Consider the following 25,488-nt stretch of genomic DNA (forward strand, 5'->3'; position numbering starts at 1 on the left):
GTTACTGCACCACCGTTCTTTTTATCTTCTCCTGGTGAGCCTATAATTAAGTGGGCTAAATGGAAAAAATTGTTCTTAAATTATGCATGTGTATGTGGGACACATCTGAGTGCTGAAAGAAAACACACATTGTTATTACATTGCTTGGGGGCTGAGGGGCAAGATGTCTTGGAAGATCTCCCTGAATTGCCAGTAGCTGAGGCACGTGATTTGAATGAATTTGAAATTGCCATCGCTAGACTAGATCGTCATTATGTCCCTAAAGTTAGTACCATAATAGAAAGATATCATTTTGATTTACGTTCACAGGGCCAAAATGAGTCAGTTGAGGAATTTGTCACTAGTTTAAGGAAGCTAGCTTCGAATTGCAAATTTGGGACTACAATTGAGGATACAATAAGAGATCAATTTATTTTACTTTGTAACAGTGATAGAATGTGTGAGGAGTTGTGTATGAAAGATGAGCCACCTTTAGAAGAAGTTCTGATTGTTGCAAAGCGTGAGGATCATATGATAAAATGCTTGAGAGAAATAAAAATGATAAGACTACTAAGTTTGTAGAAAAGGAGGAAACAAATGATGTATGTGAAGTAAAAGCTCAAAAGTTTAGTAATAAGAAAGTTGAAGGTGATGTGAAAAGTCAAAGGAAATCAGTTTCTGGTTTCAATGGTACTTGTTTCAGGTGTAGGATGGTAGGTCACATGGCCAATGATAAAATGTGTCCTGCTTTGTCTCAAACCTGCAATTTCTGTGGCATCAAAGGTCATTTTAGCAAATGCTATTCTAACAAGAATAGGAGAGGATTTAAAACAAAGTCACAAGAAATTTGTCAGGAAATTCTTCTACAAGTGGGAGATGGTTTGTTTCCCTCAGAGGTAGGTGGCATTAATGGCAAACATTTTTCTATGAAGTTTGACTTCTGCTCTTGTATTTCCACTGTCTCCAATGATACTTTGCAGGAATTGTTTGTGGGTGGAAAAGAATTGTTACAGATTGACATACAGCCTGGGGGTTATGGCGGTACTAAGATAGAGATGCTGGGGTATTCCGAAGCTGACTTACGTCTAGGTGATAAGATGACGTCAGGGAAGATTTATGTATCTTTACAAGGTGATAATCTTTTGGAATGGGTTTATCAGAGTGAACTAGGAGTAAGTTTCTCAGGTCCAAATTGATGAGGTATGTCTAAGTAATGATAGATTTGTAAAGGATTTTGAAAGTCTTTTTCAAAACAAATTGGGGAGAAAAATAGGATATAAGCATAAGACCACGCTTAAAGCTAATGCTTCTCCAATGGTAGCCAAAGTTCCCAGAGTTGCTCTTCACATGCAAGAAGCAGTGGAGGATGAATTGAGGAGATTGTGTTATTGTGGAGGGTAAACAACGTTACTCCGCAACTTTTTCCCCGCTTGGAATCACAACGCGGTGGTTACAACGACCGTGTTGTGATTCCGCATACCATTACTCCGCAAGTCGGAAGAACGACTTGCGGAGGGGGGGGGGGGGTGTTGGATTTAAAATCCAACACCTTCCCTTGTGTCCGCACACACTGGAGTTGGAATAGTAAATTATACTATTCCAACATCAAGCGCCCCCCCTCCGCAAGTCGTTGTTCCGACTTGCGGAGTAATGGTTTGCGGAATCACAACACGGTCGTTGTAACGACCGCGTTGTGATTCCAAGCGGGAAAAAGACGGCGGAATAACGTCGTACATTCATTGTGGAGTGATTGAGCCAGTGGAGGCAACAAAGTGGTTGGCTCCCATTGTCGTGGCACGCAAAGGCAAGGGTGACATTCGCCTTTGTGTGGATTTGTGTGCTCTTAACAAGAAGGATATTGTTGACAAGTTTCCACTCCCAAATATTGAAGAAATAATAGCGACTTTATCTGGGGCACGAATTTTCACAACTCTTGATTTGGTGTGGGACTACCATCAAATTGAACTTCATGATGATTCACAAGACCTCACTGCATTTGTTACTCCATCTGGAACTTATCGATTCAAGAGGATGCCTTTTAGTGTAATTTCAGCTGCAGCTGTGTTTCAGAGGGTCATGGGTAAGATTCTGGGGGGGGTTGCATGGAGTAAAATGTTATCAAGATGACATTCTCATTTATGAAGCATCAGTGAGTGAACATGATAAAAAAAATGAGGCGTGTTTTGAGGAAGTTGCAGGAAGCAGGCTTGTCTCAAAGCGGAAAAATGCAAATTTGGGGTCTCAGAAGTCAGTTATTTGGGATACAATATCTCTGAGTTTGGTATTAAGCCACGTCCTGAACTTGTAAAAACCATTGAATCATTGGAAGTCCTAAAGTCAAGGGAGGAACTGTCTTCTTTTCTTTGAATGGTGGAATATTACGGAAAAGTTCATTAGAGTCTTTGCCAGTAACACGTTTTGTATGAGGAAACTCTTTAAAAAAATGTAGAGTTCATATGGGACACACAATGTAACAATGAGTTCACAGCTGTGAAAAGTGAGTCGAATAATGCTCCTTGCTTACAAGCCTATGATCCTCTGGGGGACACACGGGTGGTATGTTTTAGACTTGGGGGTCTCTAGTTGGCACAGGTATGCACTTGTGACAAATAGGGAGCCTCTCCTCTAGTCAGGGTAAGGGAGTACACTCCTAAAATAACCCCTGCTCACCCCCTTGGTAGCTTGGCACGAGCAGACAGGCTTATCTCAGAGGCAGTGTGTAAAGCATTTGTGAACACATACAGTAACCAAGTGACACACTACAGATGGACACCACACAGGTTTTATATCAGAAATAAGTATTCTTTATATAGATTTACCACAAGACCATTAAACGACAAAAATACACAATACTGTTACTTTAGATAGTAGAATTTGGCTTAGTTCTCTTTAGTTCTTAAATGCGACACTTTAAGTCAAGGTACCTTTTAAATGCGACACACAGGGAAACGAAAGTGTTGCAACGATGTTGATGCAATGAAGTTCTTGGTGCAAAGAAATAAAGACGTGAAGATCTTCCAGATGCGGTACGCTTCTCCTATGTTGCGAGAAGACTCGACTCGATGCTTCAGCTGCAGCGGCGACACACTTTACGCGATGCGACGACAGCGGCCTTGGCAGCGACACTCTTCTCCGACGTTTGCGAGACGCTTCCGCTCGATGCGATGTTGCAGCGGCGATACCCCTTTACGCGATGCAATGACAGCAGCTCCAACGGCAGCACACTTCTCTGTGGATGCGAGGCGCTTTTCTTGATGCGGTGCAATGCGACAACTACGATGGCTGCGATGGTGACACGCTTCTTCCTCGTTGCGAGACTCTTCTCTTAATGCGGTGCAATGCGTCAGCTACGATGGCTGCAATGGTGACGTGCGTCTTCGGCGTTGTGAGACACTTCCTGGATGATGCAAGACGCTTCCGCTCGATGCGATGCTGCAGCGGCGACACACTTTACGAGAGGCGACGACAACAGCTCCGACGGCGACACGCTTCTCCTTCTTAAGTCGCGCTTCCAGCTCCTTGCGACACGCAGGCCAATCCCCAAGGTTCAGGGATAGTTTCCTCCTCAGCTTCTTCTGGTTCCTCCCTCAGCAGAGGTTCTTCTTCTTTTCCCAAAGTGATCTAAATTCTTGGGATCAGGGTCCCAATACTTATACCCAAAAATCCTTTGTCCTCTGAAGGCAGAGGGGCCTTTGCCCAGTCCAAACCAGTTCCTGAGCACTCTGTTTACCAGACTTCTCCTTTCCTTTCACAATGTAGGACAGAAACATCAGCCACCCCACAGGAGGTGGAGCCAGCATTGTGGAAGGCAAGTACAGCCCTGGAGCACTTTGTTGACAGGACTCCTTCTCTTTATTTACTGTGCAGGGCAGAGACATCAGCTGCTCCCCAGGAGGTGGAGCCAGCATTATGGAAGGCAGGAACAGCCCTATTCAAGGTTCCAGGTGCAAATCCTCCCACCCATCTAGATCTCTCTATTCACCACTGGGACACCTCACCCTGTCTCCTGGAATTCCCCAGCCCTGTCACTCAAACTCCAGACAGGGAATACACAGCCTAGCAGAGGCAGGTTTGAATGGTTAGACAAGAAAATACCTGCTTTCTAAAAGTGGCATTTTCAAACACAGGATGTTAAAACCAACTTCACTGAAAGATATATTTTATCATCCTGAGTTCAGGCATACTAAATTCGAATTTCTACCATGTTCCCTGAGTCAGTTAGGATTATAAGATGTAATAACCAAACTGCCCATTCTGGCCTATATAGAACAGTTAGCCTTGCAATAGTGAAACACGAAAATGTCTGTAATTCACTATTAGAACATGCCACACACACCAGGGTATGTCCTAATTATCCTTACAATGCACCCTGCCCTTGGGCCTTCCATAGGGGTGTCTGATATGAAGAAAAGGGAAGGTTTAGGGACTGGCAAGTGGGTGCACTTGCCCAGTCAGCATGGAAGTACCAGACTGCACGCAGGCTCTGCAATGGCAGACCTTAGACACATTTTTACAGGCTGCTTCTGTTGGTGGCACAACCAGTGCTGCAAGCCCACCAGCAGCATTAGGATTACAAGCCTTGGGCACTCCTGGTGCACTGTACTAGGGTCTGACAGGTAAACCAAACCAACCAATTATGGAATCACAAATCATACATTAATTTACAATAGGGAGCACTTGCACTGTGGCACTGGACAGCAGTGGCTCAGTGCCCTGAGCAACTAACACCAGCAAAAAATACATGAGGCAACAGCGAAAAATGGAAGGGAGACCCACGTCAAGGTGCCAGGTCTAACAGTATGTGCTGCCAGTTCCAAAGGATTGGGAGCTTTATTGATTCAGATCAAATATGGAAAGGAAAATGTGATAGCATGCATGTCACGAACTTTGAGATATGCAGAATATCATTATTCTGTCATAGAGAAAGAATCACTTGCTGTGAATTTGGCTATCAACAGATTTAGGCAGTTGTTGTGGGGGATCAGAGTTACTGTTGAAAATGATCACAAGCCTCTAGTAGAGATATTTTCAAAGAACGGTCTAGACTCAATTTCCACACGCATCAGGAGATGTGTGGTTAGCTTGCAGGAATTCAGTTTTGATGTGCAGTATGTTCCTGGAGCGGGCAATTGTTTGTCCAGGTTGGTGGATGTTTCAACTTCAAATTTAATTGAGAGTCTGGACGCGGATGAAGAAGGGGTTGTGAATGTGTGTGAAGTTTCTGAGGGAACTATCTCTGAAAAAGAGTAGTTGGATTAATTGCATCTGGATGAAGAGATGTCTCAAATTATTTGAGTTGTGAGTTTGGGTAAACTAAGCATTTCCGAGTTGGGTTGTCACAAGGCTAATATTCTGGAAGAATTGGCTGTTGACAGAGGATTTATGTTGAGAGGGACAAGATTGATTACGCCCATGAATCTGAGACAGAGAGTGTTACAACTTGCTCATGAGGGTCAAATGGGTATTGTGAAAACCAAAGGAAGACTTCGGAGTGATTTTTGGTGGCCCTCCCTTGATCACAATGTTGAGTGTACGGTTAGGAATGGTATAGAATGTGTAAGTTGTGACAAAGTTCTCAAAACCAATCCGTTACCTATGGTTTGTTGTGTGCTTCCTAAATATCCTTGGGAGGAGGTTGCTATGGATATTTTAGGTACTATAAAAGGGAAGCATGCCACACCCTACATTATTGTCTTAATTGACTTATACTCCAGGTGGGTAGAAGTGTTGTGTGTGCAAGACATTTCATCCTTGGCTGTGATCAGATTTCTTGAGGGTGTGTTAAAAAAAGAGAGTCATCCAAGATATTTTCCCACAGATAATGGAGTACAATTTTGTTCGCACAAGACTGAATCATATTTGAAGAAGTGTGGCATTGAGCACAAAAAATCTTCTTTGTACCATCCTGAAACCAATGTTGCCATAGAGAGAGTGATAAAGACTTTGAAAGAAGGCATACAACTGGCCTGAGTCAATAATTTATGTTGGAAAAAGGAGTTGACTAATAGGTTGGCTGGCTATCGGTTCTCTCTGCATGGTTCCACTGGTAAGTCTCCTTTTGAGTTATTCAAAGGAAGAACTCCTTCAACAAGTATGTGTCCTGTTTGGATGTTCTGGAACAAGGGCTGTATTGATAACACTCCAGGTGATTGTAGAGGGAAGGAAATTATTGCTCAACAAAAGAGAAAAGAAAACTTTAACACCAGTAAGTGTGTGAGAAATATCTTGGTCAATGTGGGTGACTTTGTAAAAATAAGAGCACTCAATGGGTGTTGAAATTGGTCTAGGTTTACAAAGAAGTTACAGGTGATAAAATGTTTTAAAAATGCTATCAAGACACATTATGGTCGCATTTGGAACAAGTCCAGAGTTGCAGTTCTCAAGCATCCACGAGTTTCTTCTACTCCTATTTTATCTAATTCACACCAAGATGATTGTGAGTTGGGAGGTTTAGGTTTGCAAGCTGCTCAGGGTAGTGTTACAATAACACGTGGGAGGAGTGTCAGAGAAATCAGGAAACCGTCATATCCTAAACATTTTGTGGTGTAATGCTGCTGTTTTGATATTACACAGAATGTACTAAACTGTTCTGCATGATATATACATTCTCCTTATTATTTTTTTTTTGTAATGTTTAGGGAGTGGGTGTTGGGACTTTATTGGTGTTCTCTGTATCATTCTTTGTTCGATGTGGGAGGGAGATGTGTGGCGTGGTACCTCGTGCGCTGTGAGGTCAGCTGTTGAACGTTGCTCGGTGTCAGTTAGATATGTAATTTTCGTTGGATGAGGTGTAAAGGATTAAATCTGACTTCCTTGCCTCGATATCCTGGTTTCATGTTTTATTTCAACACCACAGTTCACTCATGTAATAATAGTTCAAATATTGGCAGTTTGACAGTGGGGCTTTTAAAATTCAGTAACAACCAATAATAGGGTATGGCAACCATACATAAAGAGGTAGATAGAAGAGATAGGACTCTTTCTTGTGCAGTGCACTGCCACGTGTTCCATGTATGCACATGATGCTGATTTGATGACCCTCGTGTCCCTTGACACACAAACTGGCTCCTGTAAGGATGATTGCAATAGGCATGAGTTACGGTGCCTTAAGTAGGTGGGTGCAGCTGGCGATACCAAGGAGTAGTAGACGGACCTTTGCCCCCCTTTTTAAACCTTTATAATCCTGAGGTCACAGGCTCATTTGCACTTACTGGAGGAATCACTTCCTTTGCAGTGCCTAACATTGGTGTTTCCTGCCTGTTTCATCGTGTAAGGCAAACGCAGGCCCTTTCTAAATTAGGTCCAGCCTGGTACTATATAGATGTATTTTATTTCCTTGGAGGTCCGCCCTAATCTCCACACCTTCCAAATTGCGTAGTAACAGGAGCACGACCAGCAGTTGGACACGATGAAGATGTCACTTGTATCTCCCACTGAGCAAGAATCTGTGCCAGCCCAACAGCAATCACATGCAGTTGGAACACCGAGTGTGTGCTTCACGTTTTATCACAGTTTGATGAACACCGAGAATGTTACACAACAAATCAATGTTGATAAAATAGAGAGAGAGAGAGAGAGAGAGAGTGTATGTGTGTGTGTGTGTGTGTACATAGCTTGTGCAAGTAGCTTGCACACAACTTAGTCACCAGAATTTCATGTACAGTAAGAATCTCAAATAGCTAAAGGGATTGCCACGGCCCTGATATCATATTTTTTATAATTATTTTTTAGCCCAGTCTTGTTGCATTGGGATTTGTGTTGGCATTGTCCCTCTTCTTGAATGACATTTTGTCCATTAATCCTACTGTCTGTGCTGCTTCTGTAAATAAAATGCTACCCCCATAGCTCTCCCGTTTCATTTTTCCTTTTCACGTTAAATGTCTCAATGCCGCAGTAGCATTTAACAAAGCTTGTGGGTTTTCACACATTGACGGCTCTGGAGACAGCTCAATAGACTTCAATTACACCCCTACACGGGAGAGATGTTCGAGTTAATCATGTTCAATGCACCAGTCAAATGCTAGACTGTGCGACCTCCTACTCATAGAGAAATGTCTGTCATCAGCGAGCATACTGCCACGTGGAAGCTCCTAGTCATAGGTTTTTTCCTGCTCTTCTGGAATTGTTGTTTCGACCGCGTCTTGCAGTTAATAGTTTGAAATTGATTTATTGTGCATATATCTGTTATGATGTAGCTTTCTTTCACTAGATTCATAATAAGGTTTCTCAATTGTCAGAAAAATAAGTGCAGAGGGGGGCAAAGTTTTTCTTAGGAGCCACCGCGCGAGCTGCAGAATGCAATGTTTGTCAAAAAACAAGTCTACCTGATTCTAATTCCATATCGTGCCCCGTTCTTCCACCACCCTAAATTTACAGTGCATTAATCACAGTATTTCTGGTTCTTTTCAATCCGACACTTTCCCCATGTGACTTTTTTCTTTTTCATTCCTCCTTCATTCCAGTTTTTCCTGCATTATACGATCTTGCTCTGGGGCAAAGTATAATTAGGAGAAGTAAGCCCTGATGTTCAGATATGTCCTGATACCCCAAAATAAGTACCAATTCGGGTTTGTGACCTAACTGCACAAATTACTGGGTTAATCTGTCACATCTCAGCACACTCCTCCTCCTGAGAACCCTAAGGGGCAGATGTACAGCCGGTTTTTGTGGTCGCAACTGGAATTCGGCCTGTTTGCGACCTCAAATTTGGTCTGCCCCATGCACAAACCCTATTTTGCGAGTCGGTAGCCTATTACCGACTCGCAGAATATGGTTTGGAACTCGCTATTAGGAAGGGGTGTGCCAAGGGCGTCCCTTCCTTGTAGGGGCTCTAACAGCAATGTATGATTGTTTTGCGACTGCATTTGCGGTCGCAAAACAGTCGCAGTTTACCACCTACTTCAAGTAAGTGGTAAGGTACTCTCAATTACCCCCAGGGGACCTCTTCCCCTTTGTGAATGGGTGCGAAATTAGTTTTTTAAGATCGGGCAGTGCCTACCATTAAAAAATTAAAATTAAACGTTTCATTTTTCTTTTTTAAATGCATCCCGTTTTCCTTTAAGGAAAACGGGCTGCATTAAAAAAAAAAAAAACTGTAAGCAGTCACAGACATGGTTGTCTGCATACCACAGCAGGCCACCATCCCTGGGAGTGCTAGCCATTACTAATGGGGTCTCAAATTGCACCTGCCTGAGACACTGTTTTACATTCCATTTTGCGAGTCAAAAATTGCGAGTCGCAATTCCAAGGAATTTGCGAATCGCAAAATGGAATGGTCATACATCTGGCTCTAAATCTTTATGCAGCTATATCAGAAACATAATACGCCCATTAGAAAAACTGAGGGGAAAAAAGAAAATTTGGCGAGGGAGAAATACATGACTGGATTCACCCTCACATTTGGACTCATATCAGGAGGCAGAGGGTGTAGGGACTTCAAGAGGCAAAGAAACAGCTATCAGTTCAAAACAGTTTTATAAACAAATGCAACGAGTCTGAGGGAAAGTGTGGAATGCTAGTACCAGGCATATCAGTCATAATGTCTGATGGATCAATAATATGCTCCCATCAGATCTGGATACCGTAATACAATAACAAGGTGTCCTGTGATTTGATATGGGCCCATGAGCAAAATAATACAAAGAAATCAAAACCAGTGCTCATAAACCGATCACGCTGAATAAGTGATTCACTAAATAAATAACAACAGATTCAAAGCAATCTGCAATTGTTCGAGAAAACCACTGCATAATCCCACCCAACAGGGAGTGTATAAGAAGTTGCAAAGTACAGTCCAGGGGGATCGTCTTACACTAAGTATAAACAGAAAAATGAGCTTTAGTTGCTCAGTGTGCTACGAAATGTAAATGCAATTCACAGACTAGCGAGCGGATGCAACAGCAACATATGCTTACAGGGATATGTATTAAACAGTTTAAGCCATGTTGAAGAAACTACAGAATCAGCAACCATGGGAACCAGTGAATCTTGGGTCAAGAATGCAACTGCCATCCAGCACCTGTGTTTAAGGCTGCACGCATCTGACACAAACTCATCAGAGAGGGACTGCTGGAAGGAGAAGGCACCGCCAACTGAGACAATCAATCAATCAAACAGGAGATTATAAAGCACACTACTCATCCATGAGGGTCTCAAGGCACTGGAGGGGAGAGGGGGTGGTGGGGTGGGTGCAGCTCCAGATCAGTCAAAAAGCCAGGTCTTGAGGTACTTCCTGAAGGTGTGCAGAATGGGGGAGCGTCTGATGTTGGCTGGGAGCTTCTTCCAGGTCTTTGCTGCGATGTAGGAGAAGGCTCTTCTGCGTGTGGTCTCTGCTTGGGCGAAGTCGGTAGAGCGGAGGTTCCTTTTGGGTACGTGAAAGGAGACTCTTACGTTTAGTAATTTGGGTGCGATGTTGTGGAGGGATTTGTATGTGTGGATGAGTAGCTGGAAGGTCACTCTCTTCTCGATGAGGAGCCAGTGGAGGTCTCGTAGGTGCTGGGTCATGTGCTTGTGTCTGGCTGCAGTGTTCTGTATGGTTTGGAGCTTGTGTAGCAGGGTTTTGTTGATTCCGGCATAGAGGGTGTTGCCGTAGTCCAATCTGCTGGTTATGACTGTGTGGGTGACGGTCTTTCTGCACTCAGGGGGGATCCACTAGAAAGTCTTGCGGAGGATGTGGAGGGAGTTGAAACAGATGGAGGAGATGGCATTGATCTGGCGGGTTAAGGTGAGGGAGGAGTCTAAGATGACATTGAGGTTCCGGGCGGGGTCCGTCGGGGTGGGTGGGTGTCTGAGAACAGGGGGCCAGCAGGAGCTGTCCCATGCAGTGGGGGAGGATCCGAGGACAAGGACCTCTGTCTCTCTGTCTTCTTAGACGAGTGCAATAAAATAATTACCACTACTATGCTATTCAGTTAAACTTGCCATCTAAGCATATACCTGGTGTTAAAAAATGTTTCCTTAGTTGTGTGGCCTGCACAAGTAATGGGTTTGCATGTTTCCTCCACTGCGAACCAAACACCCCATTGTCGCTCTTGACTCTCATAGGGTAGCGTTGCAGAGCATTCCAAGACATACTCAAGGGAGGTGGTGTGGGCTAGTAATCACCATTCACGGATACTCAATTATAACACTCAATAAAGGTTTGTTCAATCTGTGCATTTCTTCAGAAAAAGGAAACGTACAAGGACACACTCACACTACTCAATACTATAGCGCAATTTACAAATAGATACAAGCCGATGGAATTTCTTTTGGATGACATTGCGTAAACATTCTCACCCCTTTATAAAGAGGGGGGTCCAGTACCATAACTCACATGTCTAAACATCATCTCGTCCTTAAATGCCACGGTTTGAACATAACTTGGAGTAAGAGCACTTAATACTGGCACCAAAGCAAGTGTCTGTCTACCTCATTAGTTCAACAAGCATTTCACCACAGGAATAAATGCAATAAGTACATATAACAATGACTGATAGCACCTAATACTGGCAATAACACATGCAAACTTTAATCACAAGTGGCTGTCAGTCTCATTATTCAAGTAAAGCATTAGCAAGAATCCATGTCTAAGCATAACTGGGAGTGCGGTGTACTCATCATAGAATAAGGCACTTCAATCACATTTATAATTACAATACTGTGCAATTATAATCAGTCATCTAGAAGGTGGTTGCAGCATACACTTTGAAAACGTTAAACATACAATACTGCTGTTTAACCACAGCCTCTAAAGGACATCCTTTCTGTGAATGCACACAGGTGCAATGACCAGATACCACCCCAGAGGGGGGCGGTCACAATAGGAAAATGCATATTGAGCACTGTCAGGCCACAAAGATTGCTGCCATAATCTTTGCCCCCAGAGTGTGCAGCCTTTCCAGTGTAAAACAAAAGTTCCACCTTAGAGAAAACTGGACACACACTTGGACCTCTAGAGGAGTTATCTTTCTAGAGCCACCCTAAACATAGAGAGGGAATACTGCCACTTCTTTTGGGGGAGGCTGTGCTGTTCCTACAGCTCCCCTGTACTTTGGAAACATGTTGGTGGTGACCCCCCTCTCCTGGGGTCATCCCAAGCCACAAACAAGTGATTTCTGTGAAGAAATGCAACCAGGCCCTGTAAGGCACTATGGGGTGTTCCTTGTGCTTTTTTTAGTCATAAGCTGATCAGGGAAGAGCCGCAGTAGCTTCCTTTATCAGTTTAGCATTAGAAAAACAGCCTCCTGCTGTGTTTCTTCTTTCACAGAGTGCCCAGTCCCACTAGGGCACCTCACTTGCAGGTGTGACAGTGGAGAGAAGCTCAGGGAGCACACCTGGGTGACTCTCGCCGGTTCCCCACACAGTCAGCACAATCGTGGTCTGCCCGCTGCAGACGTGTGTGCTGCTGTGCTGGTCACGCAACTCCTCGGGCCCAGTGATGGGGTCCTGGGCCCCTTCCTCCACAGCTGGGGGAGCGCTATGGGGCTCCCTCCCTCGATCCTCCTCTTGGGGCCCAGTGATGGGGTCCTGGGCCACTTCCTCATCAAAAGGGGGAGCATAATGGCACTCCCTCCCATAATCGACTTTTTGGGGCAGAGGAATGGGACCTGGGCCCACTCCTGGAATCGTTGGAGAGCGTAGTTGGTACTTCCTCTATGGCATGTCTTCACAGGTTCCAGAGATGGGGTCCTGGGCCCCCACACCTTGCCATGGGAAAGCATGACAGAACTTCCTCTTTCTTCTCGATTCTCGGGGGCAGACCCTCGGCCCTGGTCCACCCTGGGGGCAAGGCTGAAATAGACATCGGAACCCCATGCGCTTTGTTGCCAGTCCTCCCAAGGCTCAAAGGTTGCCAAACTTTACACAGGGATATCTCAAGCCCCATTTGGCCACTTTGGATGGTCTTTGGCTCACCTTGCTCCTGTTGGTGAGCCCTAGCCAGTAGAAGAACTTTCATCAGGACTCATGGTCTAAAAGTGTGACAAACTTTGCAGGGGTCTGGTTTCACTGACTCCCTGCAACAGCCTTTCACTTTGCTCTCCTTCTGGGCCTCTCTCCTCCTTGCGCTGAAGCCCAATGTTTTCCTCTCTCATCCTGGGGTCATTCAAATGCAGATTGTTAGTCCAGGGGACAGTAAGGGTGTTCTCCTTCCAATTGTCCATGGCATCAGCCTCCAGTCCCAGTGTTCCTCAGAAAAAACACACCCAAGAGAGAGCACTCCCCCTGCACAAGACCTTTTGAGGGGCTGAAGATGCCAGCAGGAACGCACCTCTCACTTATCCCAAGGGGCCACATCACCTCTCTGCCCCTGTTTCAACCTTCCTGCACAGGCTCCTGGGATACTCCAAGATGGCGTCACCCAAAGTCACTTGCCACATGTGCTCTGGGTGTCTCAGCTCCCCTACTCGCTGACATAACTGCCAGGACCTTCCCCCCAGCAAATCTTCAAAGGAGTACCCCTTTTGGTTTGGCTCCAGAGGTCTGGGATCTCTTCTTCGCTGGATGTCCTGGGGCAGGCCCCTTTCCTTGCACAGAATGACAGCTGGCTTATTGATGGAGAGCAATTTCGCCCATTCCCTTTCTTCTGAACAGTTGACGTGAGCACTGGCAAAGATGGGTGAGGCCTTTGTTCCTACAGCTGGGGAAAAAAGTAGTTAACCCAGCCCAGCAGGGTCACCAAAAGCCAGGGCTCTGATTCTGAGCTGAGTTAGAGAAATATGACAGTTCTGGATGACCCATAAGCTATACAGATATGCTTTTGGACTTACAGAATTCTTAATTTTAAACAGGTTAAGTGTACAATAGTGTGACTCTGGAGTCTATGGACCCAAATGAGCTGAAGCTGTGCCCCTAAGGCAGCCTTTCACATTGTAGTTTAATGGACACAGTAAAGCACACTGGCTTCCCTACATGTTGATCCACATTATAAGGCCTATTCAAGGTCACCATCCAACTCTGCATAGTCCCTTCTGCCCCAGGCAACCTGTGCGCAGTTCCTGGCCTGTGCACAGTAGGCATCTCTCACGTGCAGCCCTCACACATGTGCACACGTGTGCATACATGTCCACACACATGTCCACACGTGTCCACAAGTAATCAGCCCTGTGTCTCTTACCCCGACTGCATTGCACCTGCCTTATCTTACTAGGCGGCCACTGGTGGTAAACACGTGCAGTCCATTTCACCATGAGTTTAACTTGGGTGAGTGCCAGCTCAAAAATCAGGTGATGAAAAAGCAAAATATCCAGGTGGATTAGATGGTCAGAATCGCTATCTCATACTCGGATATTGAAAAATGAGTAAATCACTTTAAAAGCAAACTACTGATAGTGCATGCCATTCTACGGCACTATTCAAACCATTTCTTACAGTATCCACTCTCGAAATCCACTAATTCTCCAGAAATGCCAAAGACTTTGCAAAAACCCACGGGCCACTGCTTTATATGAGTCACAAATTATCCTCATGAGAGCTAAGCCCAAATTAACACTAAAGTAACACCTACTCTCCTCATTTAATTCATGTACTAGATCCAGATCTGAGAGCAGTACTCTGTTCATGTCCACTTAGAGCTAATCTGGGCTTTGTGAAAAGTGATCTCTAACATAACCGCAGCATGATCGGAGCAGTGAACCAGAAGATGTTTTATCGTTTTCACATTGGTAAGTAATGATTTATCAATTAAAAAGTAGTCAATCCTACTAAAGCTCCATAATTACAACTAAAATGTATTTCCTCTCCTTGTCCCAGGCTTTTTTCCACTACACATCACACAGATTGAAGTCTATCATCAGATTATTCAAAAACGTCCTGACCTTAGTGTATCCTGCTGCTCGTCTCCGAGATGTTCTATCCAACACTTCATTTAAACATACTTCAAACTTGCCTCCAAGCACTATGGATAATAGGACACACAAAAATCTTTCCTCTAAATCCCTCAGAGGAAGAACATTATCACAATTTGGGCCATCATAGCTCCAACAAGTAAACTTATCTTTCCCAAAGGTCATACAACCTATCACTCACCTACCTGAGCTGTCCGATTTGAAGTATACAACATTTATGCCAGACTTTTTCCTAATGATAAACATAACACCTTTCGTGGAAAAGGACTGATCGGAACATATTACTTGATGAACCAATGGTAAACCACTAAAAAGGCCTTTACACTCCCTCGCCAAAAAGATGTGCTTTCTACAAGGATATAATGTGAGCCTGGCAATCCTTCAAGTACTGACACATTAAACTCTGTTTCCTTCTACCACGATGGCCATTAATATTCAATGGCAAAATTACTACCCCCCCACCTGTGCCTATTTTATACAAGTCCCTTCAGAATCACCTGCTGCATAGCAGCATGTTCTACTGATATAATTATCGTGGCTATAATTACAGAAACCTAGGACTGCTGACACTCCAATACTTTCAAAGTGGCCATGAGGGCAATCTTCACCATTCACACTTTTTATGTCTGTTCCCCAATTTTGACCACTCTAACCCTTCCCCCATGTGAACCCTACCGGGGGAACCCTCCTACTATATATTAACAGCATTCTGCTATGCCATTTAGAGCTCCATCTTGGGAAGAAAAGACAGAAACGAAAGCTTCAGAAACCACTGTGGCTAAACCAACCCTACTTGTCAAAACAAATACATTTAAAACTGTGGGAAATGAAAAAACAAAATGCAATACAGGGAAACAAATGTGTTCAACCCAAAAGGAAAAGAAAGCAGATAAGGAAAAGAAATGCACTGAGGAGAGAAACTGAGATCAGTAAGTGGAAAATGCAGAGTTAAGCATCCTCTTGATGGTGTCTTCCGCATGCTCGATGCGTCTGACATTATGCATTTGATTGTCCCACAGAACCTTGAGCATGCCCGGAAACCTAACCTGGACCCTCGCTACCAGCTTCTGCATTTCCCCCATTTCTGGCCCAACTCCCACAACTTCTGTCCTGTGGCTCTACATATGTCTGATCTAATAGTCTATGTAAACCCATCATCTTCTAACCTCCCTTGTTTTATTGCTGAACCCAAGATCTGTTCCTTTATTTTATATGATTAGAAGTTGACCAAAATCTTCCTTGGCTTATCAGTAATTGTTTGAAGGGGTCCCTGTGGATCCTTTGTATCTCTCTCTCCAAATCCACCATTGGATTACCTTTTAGGACCCTCTACCTGAGGAGCTTGATTGCACACCTTAGATGACTCCCCTCTAGCATCTTAGGAACATTAAGAACCCTCATAGACTGATTTCCTAGGCGTTCCAAGTCCTCCTGTAAGGTTCAGTTCTGTGATTTCAGTGTCTTTAAATCATCTGAGTTTCTCTTGACCTCTTGATCAAGCCTCTCATTATTAACCTCAAAAGCCTTCGACCTCTCTTTTGACATTGTCCATCTTCACCTCAAGGGCATGACATGCCCCCCTAATCTCTTTCTGATTATGCTCTGACATAGCAAAGCCTTTCTGCATCTCTTGACGCACACCCAGTGAGATTTGTTCAAGTATTGCTGGAGTACCAGGGTTTTCTGCTTGGGTAATTAGAGGCGTTCTCAAAGTCTCTATTTCAGTCTGTGCCGGAACCTAAACCCCAGCAGGCTTACCAGGCAGGTGCATCTGAGCACTTAACCCTCTTCCCTACTTAATAGCTGTTACGAGTTCACTGTCAGGACGCCAAACACCACCCCGTCCAGAAACTCTGTCAGAGAAGGGGGAATTAAATGCACATGACCATGTGACTCTGATGGTGTTTCGATGATTTCTTGCCCAAGTTGGGATTCCAGACGCATCGACACCAGGGGTTGCTCTCTGGCTGGAGAAGTCTTGAATTGGTTCCCTCATCTATTCACCTACCAGCCTCTTTTGATCTCCCTTATTACTTGCCATTATCTTTAAATAGAGCTAACAGATGGGCTTAAACTTGGGGTTCGCAGAGATTGATGCTTCTGTTTCTGATGCTGCGTTCCCCCCTGACTCTCCCCCTTCCACTACTCCCTTCCTCAGAAATAATTCCCTTTGAAGAAGATCTTCGACTGCCTATGCTGTTGCGGATTTTGCAGGCTCAATATGGTAGGTGGGCAGCCTTAATTGTAGCCTCTTCCCTCCACCAATCTGGCGACCTAGAGATGGCCCCCCAGTAACACGGGATATCATCAGGTGCTCCCTCACATCACCACCCTCTCCTACACTAGCAGATATGCATCCATCTACTCTAGGGTCTCGCCTACCTGAAATGCGATGACTGGTCTAGCCCAACCGAACTCTCCAGGGTCACATGACCCCCACCCTTCTTGTAGCGAGTGGTTCCTGTGTAGGATGGGAGATTCACCGCTCCCTTCTTCCCTCTAACGGTGCCCAAGCCTGCCTAACACACCAGCCACTGAAACATATGCTGCCTCTTCCTACATTAGCACTGGGTGTTACCGCTGTCCATTGTCGATGCAGATCCTCTGCTGCATGGCCCCATCAGGATGGAGGAATTCCTGGGGGCATGTATTGCCCTCTCCTGTCTGATGTTGCTCCAAAATATAATTTTGTATTTTCCTCTGGTCCCTGGGCCATCATCGTTCATGAGCCACAAAAGAAATCGTGTCTTCCGAGGTAAGGCACAGTAACAAATCTGCAGAGCCTCCCCAGCTCAAGCCCATGACTGTCGTCATGTGGCTGCCATGTTACCCCCAAATTTCGTTTCAATTAGTAAGTCAAAAAAATTCCAAGAAGAGGACAGGGGCTTTGAAGAGGATTTAGGGGCTATGGCAAGGGAGCTCCTTGTTTTGCTTCTAGGAGCTGGCGCTGAAGTAGTGAGGGAGAGGCTGGTAAGAAAATGGGCTGGGTATGTTCAGATCATTGAGAGCAGAGTGAGGGCAAAATGGCATGTTAGCAAGCTTGCTAACTTTGACTCTGGTGAAAGTAGTAGCAAGCTGCTAGCATGGATAACGATAGCGGACGGAATTGCACCGAAAGTCTGATAGTGGATAGTAATTGCATTGTGTCAGAAGATTCTCTGGAAATATCAGAGTGCCTCAATAAAATGTTCAAGGACCTTTTATTCTGAAAGGAGAACTTTTAGGGCATCAGATTTAAGGGGGTGGTTGGAAGGGTTTCAAATACCATCACTATCAATCTTAGAACAAGAAGAGATATTGAGGATATTTCGGATGAGGAAATTATTTCGCAAATCGATAAATCCCGGAATGAGAAGGCGCCAGGTCCAGACGTCCTTCCTGAGGAGTTCTTTAAAGCAATAAAGGGAATATTAGCTCCAATATGGAACGTCCTGTTTGAGCTGCTATTAGTGGGGCTATCAGAAATGCATCCATCCTAGAACGATGACCTAATTGATGTACTTTTGAAAACCACATAAAGATCTCAGGAGAGCAGACGCACACAGACCCATTTCCTTACTCAATTTTGATTGCAGGATGTATGCAGGTATCCTAGCCAGGAGGCTTTCCTGGGTGGTCAGCAAGATAGTTGTTGGTAAATGTACTTCTCGTGCCATTGCACCTCTTCACCTCCAGGGGGTTGCCCTTCTCCAGACACCCCCAGCTCAGCCCTTCATACCTTGGTGCAGTCCCTAACACACCTCCAGCTGTAGAACAAAAGTTCCAGCCCCAAGATGCTGATGACTGCTGGTTGAGCCCTTGAGGGGTTACTTCTATGGAGTCCCTGGAGACTTAGGAGGGACTTTCCTCTTCGTGCTGGGGGTGACTGCGTTGCTCCTGCAGCTCCCCTTGCACCTTGGCACTCACTTGGTGGGGAACCTGTCCTCCTGGGGTAACCACACGCAGACAACGATCTGCTTTTCCTTGCAGACCGGTACGTGCCAGCAAGGCATTATAGGGCGATCTGCTCCGGCACACGCATAACATAGTAACGGCTTCCCGGCTTGGGGAGAGCCACGCCACCATCGTTGGTGGCCTCATGCCACTTCGGATCCTCTCAGTTGATTATTATTCAGAGTTTACCCCAGTTTTGAACTCCCCAGATACACCATATTTTTTGCTGGATATGCTGAGCATTCCACTAACCAAGTTCGTCCAAAGAAACGGTGGTGCGTGCCATGATCTTGTCTCGCCTATACTATGCCAATGCTCTTTATGTGGGCATTCCAGGCTATCTCCTGAATAAATTGCAGATTATTCAGAATCCGGCCGTTAGACTCTTGTTAGGCATATCTCGCAGATGTAGTGTGTGAGCTCATTTGCGTTCTATACACTGGCTCCCGGTGGAGGAGCGTATAAGATTTAAAACTCTGGCCATTGCCCATAGGGCCTTGCATGGCCTAGGGCCTTCATATCTTCAGAAAAGGCTTGTTTTTATGTCCCCACGAGACAGCTGCGGTCCTCCTCCCAATTTCTGATGTTGACACCTAGATTTACATGTCGGAGGCTGGGTGGGAGCTCTTTTGTGCGAAAGGCCGCACTGGCCTGGAATGTTCTGCCTTTGGCGCTTCGCTCTACTCATGATCCTGTGATCTTTAAAAAAAAGTTTAAAACTCATCTTTTTGTATAAAGTTTAGCCTATGGCCCCTTTTCTTGGATCGCGCCGGGACACTCTGTTGAGTAGCTGTGCGCGTTATAAATTGACATAACATAACAAAGCAGGTATTAATCATTTGGGCCAGATGCGGGATGGCACAGAGCTTATCTCGTGGGAGCCGTTAAGGGCAGGAACTGACAGTACTTTGTCATGTTACAAGTATATGCAATTGGCTTCATGAAGCTCAGGGCAATGATGGACAAGTGGTGAGAGTTGGGGGGTGGAAGAAAGGTCACTTGATACCCGGCTACTGAAAAAAGAGATTTCTATTTAGTATTGGGACCAGGTAAGGGCTGACGAGGAGAGGTGAAAGTTCCTATTCATTGTTGGGGTGGATACCAGCCAGTAGAGGAACACCCAACATTTGATACTCTCCCTTATGTATCCTATGCTCTACAGTGAAATCAGCTACACTTACGAAGAATCACCTTTTCACATGGAACAGAATATACTCAACTCCCAGAAGGCGAGCACATTTTGTTGCAGGTCTCCCACCCTGCTGTAACCACTGTTGTGAGGAATAGGCAGACGATATCCACGTTTGCTCTAGGTCCCGGTCTGAAGAGCTTTAGGGTGGGGGTGCAGAGTATGCTTTCAAGAGCCAATGGAATACAAATAATGATGAACCTCCCCTCTGATCCTATTTGGAATGAAAGACCAGCCCGACTAGGCATATTACCTGGGCGGAGGTCACTACTTTTCTGCCTAATCCTGCTGGAAAGGAGGGAGATCTGCTTGAATTGGCTCAGCCCCACTCTGCCAGCTCTTTCCAGCTGGCTGGCCTCAGTGAATAGAATCTGTAGACTATGTAGGGACTGTAAAAAAAGTGGGAAGGCTGCTGCATGTTGAGCACCACATATCAGCTGGAGGGAGAGTAATCTTGACTTCATGCGGTCCTGTGATTAAGCCCATAGGCAGATACAATCCCCTTTTTTCTTGGAGCACCTCCTTGTCCATCTATCTTGAACTCATGGCTATTGAATCAGCAGATGGCATATGAGGACATAGAATAACAAAATTAAAAAAAGAGAAATGCAGAAGACTTAATTCCTCATGTTTTCGTGTGCAGTATATAAATCACTAACCAGCGAGTCAGAGAAAGAATATTTATCAACTTGGCATCTCAGTCTAGATCATTGCTGTAAGATTCTGTTTTTGATTTGCCGCATGGCCATGCTGATGTATTTTAGGCCACAAAGCTAGTCAGTAAAATGAGTGACATTCCTGGAGTTGCAGTTTGACATACTTCTCAGAGGCCATTAATTTTCTTTACTCACACAAATAAATGGTGGTCTCAGTTTTAGAATAAGATGAGCACTAGTTGCATTTAAAATCCTCTGTGATGGGAAAAGGCTCCCATGGGAGTGAAATCGTGGGGCGAGTAGGTTGAATGTACACATGGACCACACGGTACAGTTCATGAATCCTTCTAAAGGCAAATAATGGATTATCAACTAGAAACTCAGTGTTGTTCAATAAATGGCAATTTTTAAAAATGATCTTTTTTAGATTATTTGATAAGGTGCTAGAAGTAGTTACACAAACCATACAGTCTGAGTGAGTAATTTCTTGCACCTGTGATAGTGCCCCCTTATCACGATGCCAGGCCCCTTTCATGTTCCATTTAGTAGTCTTGGTGGATAACCGCATGAGATTAGCTTGAAAGACGTTTTAGCCTAATGGAAATAATCATCCCTTCTGGAACAATTCCTCCACATACAATGCATCTGTCCAAATGGAAGGTTATCCCGGATATTATACATATAATGACTTGTGTATTGAAGTAGGGTATTCCATTCAGTGAATATTTCTATACAGACTAGTACGAAGTTCACCATTGTCAGCTCTTTCCATGAGGTCCAAAAAATTAATCCTAGATGTATGAAATTGGACAGTAAAATAAATGGTATTGTTTTCCCTGTTTTTTAAGCTGGTATTGTTTATAAACATTTGTCATTTTGCATGACACCAACATCCTGCATATCATCAACGAATTAACTATATGGGAAATACATCACAGCTCTCAACCCATCTGAGGCTGGAGACTGTATAAATAAGGCTTACAGTTTTTTGTTTTTACTGTTTTTTACAGATAGATACAGACAGAAAACAAATTGTTCTTCATGTGAGTGACACTCCTGGTTGTCCTTCATGAATTCTAGACCAACTGCTCAATGGATAGACACAATGGGAGTTTAAAAACAGGATTTGATTCCCTTAAATAGAAGCATATGTTAGCATATATTTGTATATAATGCTAATATTTACCCATTGGTGTAGTTATGTTATATTTGGCTGCTTAGTTAGCTAAAATGCGACTGGCATCAAGGTATGAGTGCATGTTTATCAGTTAAATAAATGTGGAAATATACCATTGTACAACTCCATGTATTCTCAAAACATAAAATAAATATGGATAAATGCCAATAAAATGGCACAAAAATAAACATAGATAAATACAGACAGAAATGTTAAAAAAAGAAATACCATAAAACCAGGAGCCCTATTTATAAATTACATACAACTATGCAACACCTGCCTTATCAACGATACAGCAGGAATCAAAAGTTTAAAAACATTAATTGTCTGTTTGTTCTGATTATCATGAAGACACCCCTGTAATGTCAGAGGGGGCATTAGTCTTAGAGTCCTGCAAGTTTTCAAAGTATATACATTTTGGACCACACATATCTGTGGGCCAAAACAGCGTCAACCTGGCCTGTAAGGCAATCAGGTAGTGCCCGATGAGCTGGGCTAGCAGGTCAGTGTGTGGGCCAGTTTTTCGGCTGCTTGTGTGCTTGTTTTATGGTCTGCTGGACTGGCTTTTACTGTTCTTTTCCCTGATATTAAAACAAACAATGTCTGCCGCGAGCTCAAATTAATGAAGTTTTCCATCCGTTGGGGAACACTTATAAGGTGTCTTCAAGGGTTTAATACTGCCTCATTCTGCATACATTGGCCACTTTCTTTAGGTATTTAACTCACTAATGGGGGCCTGTGAGAAACTAGGACCCGTTTGCAGTGTCCTCCCCCCACTTTTTGCCCCCCATTTTGACTACTAGATGATGGTTTTCTGAATCTGATTGTGCCCTGGGCTCTGCTACCCTGACCCAGGGAATGTGCTCCCATTAAAAGTACATGGTAATTAGGTAAAATTACAATTGGTACTGACAACCTACCTGTACGTCCCTAGTATATGGTAGGGCATGTAGGTTTAAATGCCCTGTAGGCTTGATGCACTTAAGTGTGCCCTACTGTGGTACCTACTGTCATTTTAAAATCCACCCCTGCCTTTCAGGCTGCTTTTAAAGAAAAATTATATGCACATTCAACTTTGGAATTAAAGGTAATTCCAAAGTAGTAAATTGCCTTATTTTTACATATGTCATCCCTAAGATCTTCCCTAGGTGCCCTGCAACTATAAGCAGGAACATTATAAAAGACTATTTACATGCCCCGGTGAGGGAAAAACTGAAAATTCTGTTTTCCCCATTGTAATGCATTGGCTCCATAGGCTAACATCGTAATAATTTAATAAGGTATAACTATTGATAGAAAGGAGCTAGAAATATAATTCAATGACTTAAAAGAATAGTTATGATAAATCCAACACCTTGCCATTGTTAGATTTGTTGTAACTCTTATAGAAAAGTGTTATATACCTTTCTTTTCTATAAGCCAAAGTCCAGACTTCCTGCTTCCCTTCTCTGGCTGGCCACCCTCTGTCTGGATGAGCTAAGTTGTCTTAATGGAGTATGGAATGGCCTGCTAGAGAGACAACAGATTTCCTGTAGGAGGAGAGCTGAAACTGCAGAAGGCCAACTGGGGGTGGAGTAGCGAAACTGGTCTTCAAAGAGGGAAAGGCAGTTTGGACAGGACACAGCTTTACCTCCACACCCTGCACCCCCAGGCACTCATGAGCCGGTGTGTTGTGTATTGCATCTTACTTATTTCATGTACTGTGTTTTTAAATGCTTTCCACACCTGTCTCCTAAGTCAAGCCTGCCTGCTCATTGCCAACTACCAAGGATTGAGCAAGAGAATAATTTATTGACACCTTGACTGCACCTTTTATTGTGTATGTGGTCTTATTAGCAGTGGTAGGTCCCTACCTATTACTATTAATAAACCACTTTTCATCAGGGCCTTGCATTGGAGTCAAGTCCTTCATCCAGTGAATGGCTCTTTCTCTTTTTGTAAGCAATAACAGTATTGCAGATAAACGTCTCACATTTTTTGATAAATGTGCAACCAGTAAGTATGAACTAAGCAGTTCTTAAAATGTTTTGCATAATTTGGATATAAACATATTAGAACCAGGAACCTTCCCATTAGCCATAATCATGATGGCTTCCAAAATCTCCTCTGTGGTCAGAGGTTCATTTGGTGACAGTCTATCATCATGTTCTTGCGATGCCATGGCAATAGCATCTAGGTATTCAGACATGTGTTTCAACAAATAGTGTTTGGGAAGAGTACATGTTTGAATAGTACTTTGTGAACATCTCAAATTTTTCAGCAATAGTATGCTTAAGTGTCCCTTTCTCATCTCTCATACTGGTGATGATGTTACTTTAGGCGTGTTCTTTGGTCAGCCATGCCAGATATCTACTTGGATGGTCCCATTCATCGTATTGTCTGTCCCTCACCTTCTTCTCTAGAAACTTTCTTCTCTGTCTGCTGCGTCTCAAAATGCCAATATGGTTAGGTGCATTTCAGCCTTTACAGCAGCGTCCATGTTACTTTGAACTTTTTCTCCAACTAACTCAAATAAATATGTAATGTACTCATGCTGGACTGTTGGCCATGTAGAACCCATATGTCATGTTTAAATGTGTCCCTTAATGTGAAGCATGTATCCACTGATCTATTTTCAATGCAAAATATTCTCTAATTCATCTGCCACCCTCAAGCTCAAGAATCAGTTCTCACATCAATCACCCACCGCTGCTGGCAGGTCCTCCAGGCCCCAATCGCCTGAGCTCCAAGAGCAACTGCACACAAGCAGAGGATCGGTCCAAGTGACCACATATGTCCATTTAAGTAGCATGCCCCATCTCACATCTGCATAGGGCCGCGGAGGGATGAAGGAAGAAACAGCAAATCTGCAGTGAGTGCTCCCAAAGCTGGAATGCTGTGATTTGCAGCCATCTTAACATGCAGACCACACCCACTCCAGCCCCCCCCCGTTTTCCATATTTAACCATGTGTGAAAGTCCATCAAGGATTCAGTTGAACCCCAGCAATCTAGGAGCACATAATCTATATATCTAAGCCACTTAATTACGTTATAATTATAGGCATGATGTATAGTTTGGTTCCTCGAATGCTGCTTGTATGAAATTGGGGTATTAGTTAAGGATGTTAGTACTCACCTTAAGTAATAACCACAGCCCTTTCTATGGTGAACCACTAAAGTAATTAAATAAAACCTAAGCTCAGCCCCCTGGTAGCTCTGGCACATTGTAGACAAGCCTAATTTGGAGGAGCAGTGTAAGAACGTATGCAGTATCAAAACAACAAAAAAGTCAAAACAAGGCACAAAAAAAATCCAAAATTAATTTGGGAAAATAAAATACATTTTAACAAATGAAATTACACCAAAATGACAAAACTCAGATAAGGGAAACTATAGTTATGGATTTTAAAAGTTTAATTATAAAAATAGCGCTAAAAAGTCTTAAACTCTAACCATGGTCATCTGATTGTGCTTGATTGGTACATAGGCACAAGTTAAGGTCGGCTTCAATAGAGCGTTGGTCAGCTATAGAAACCAGGTCCGACCAGTTGGAAGTTTTACCTTTTGGCTTAGGGGGGAATTTACAAGGAATTGGCATAGAGCAGCATTGCAAATAATTTTGCTGCGCTGCCCTACGCCAATTCAAAAGTATAGGAATGCACTTTATTTAGAAGATATGGTGCATTCCTGTCCCTTCAGCCAGTGCTGGCGCACATTTTGCAACCCTTGGCCATTGCAGGCAGTTGGCC

The sequence above is a fragment of the Triturus cristatus genome, chromosome 4_2, assembly GCF_964204655.1.
Source record: "Triturus cristatus chromosome 4_2, aTriCri1.1, whole genome shotgun sequence".
In the NCBI taxonomy this organism is placed as follows: domain Eukaryota; kingdom Metazoa; phylum Chordata; class Amphibia; order Caudata; family Salamandridae; genus Triturus; species Triturus cristatus.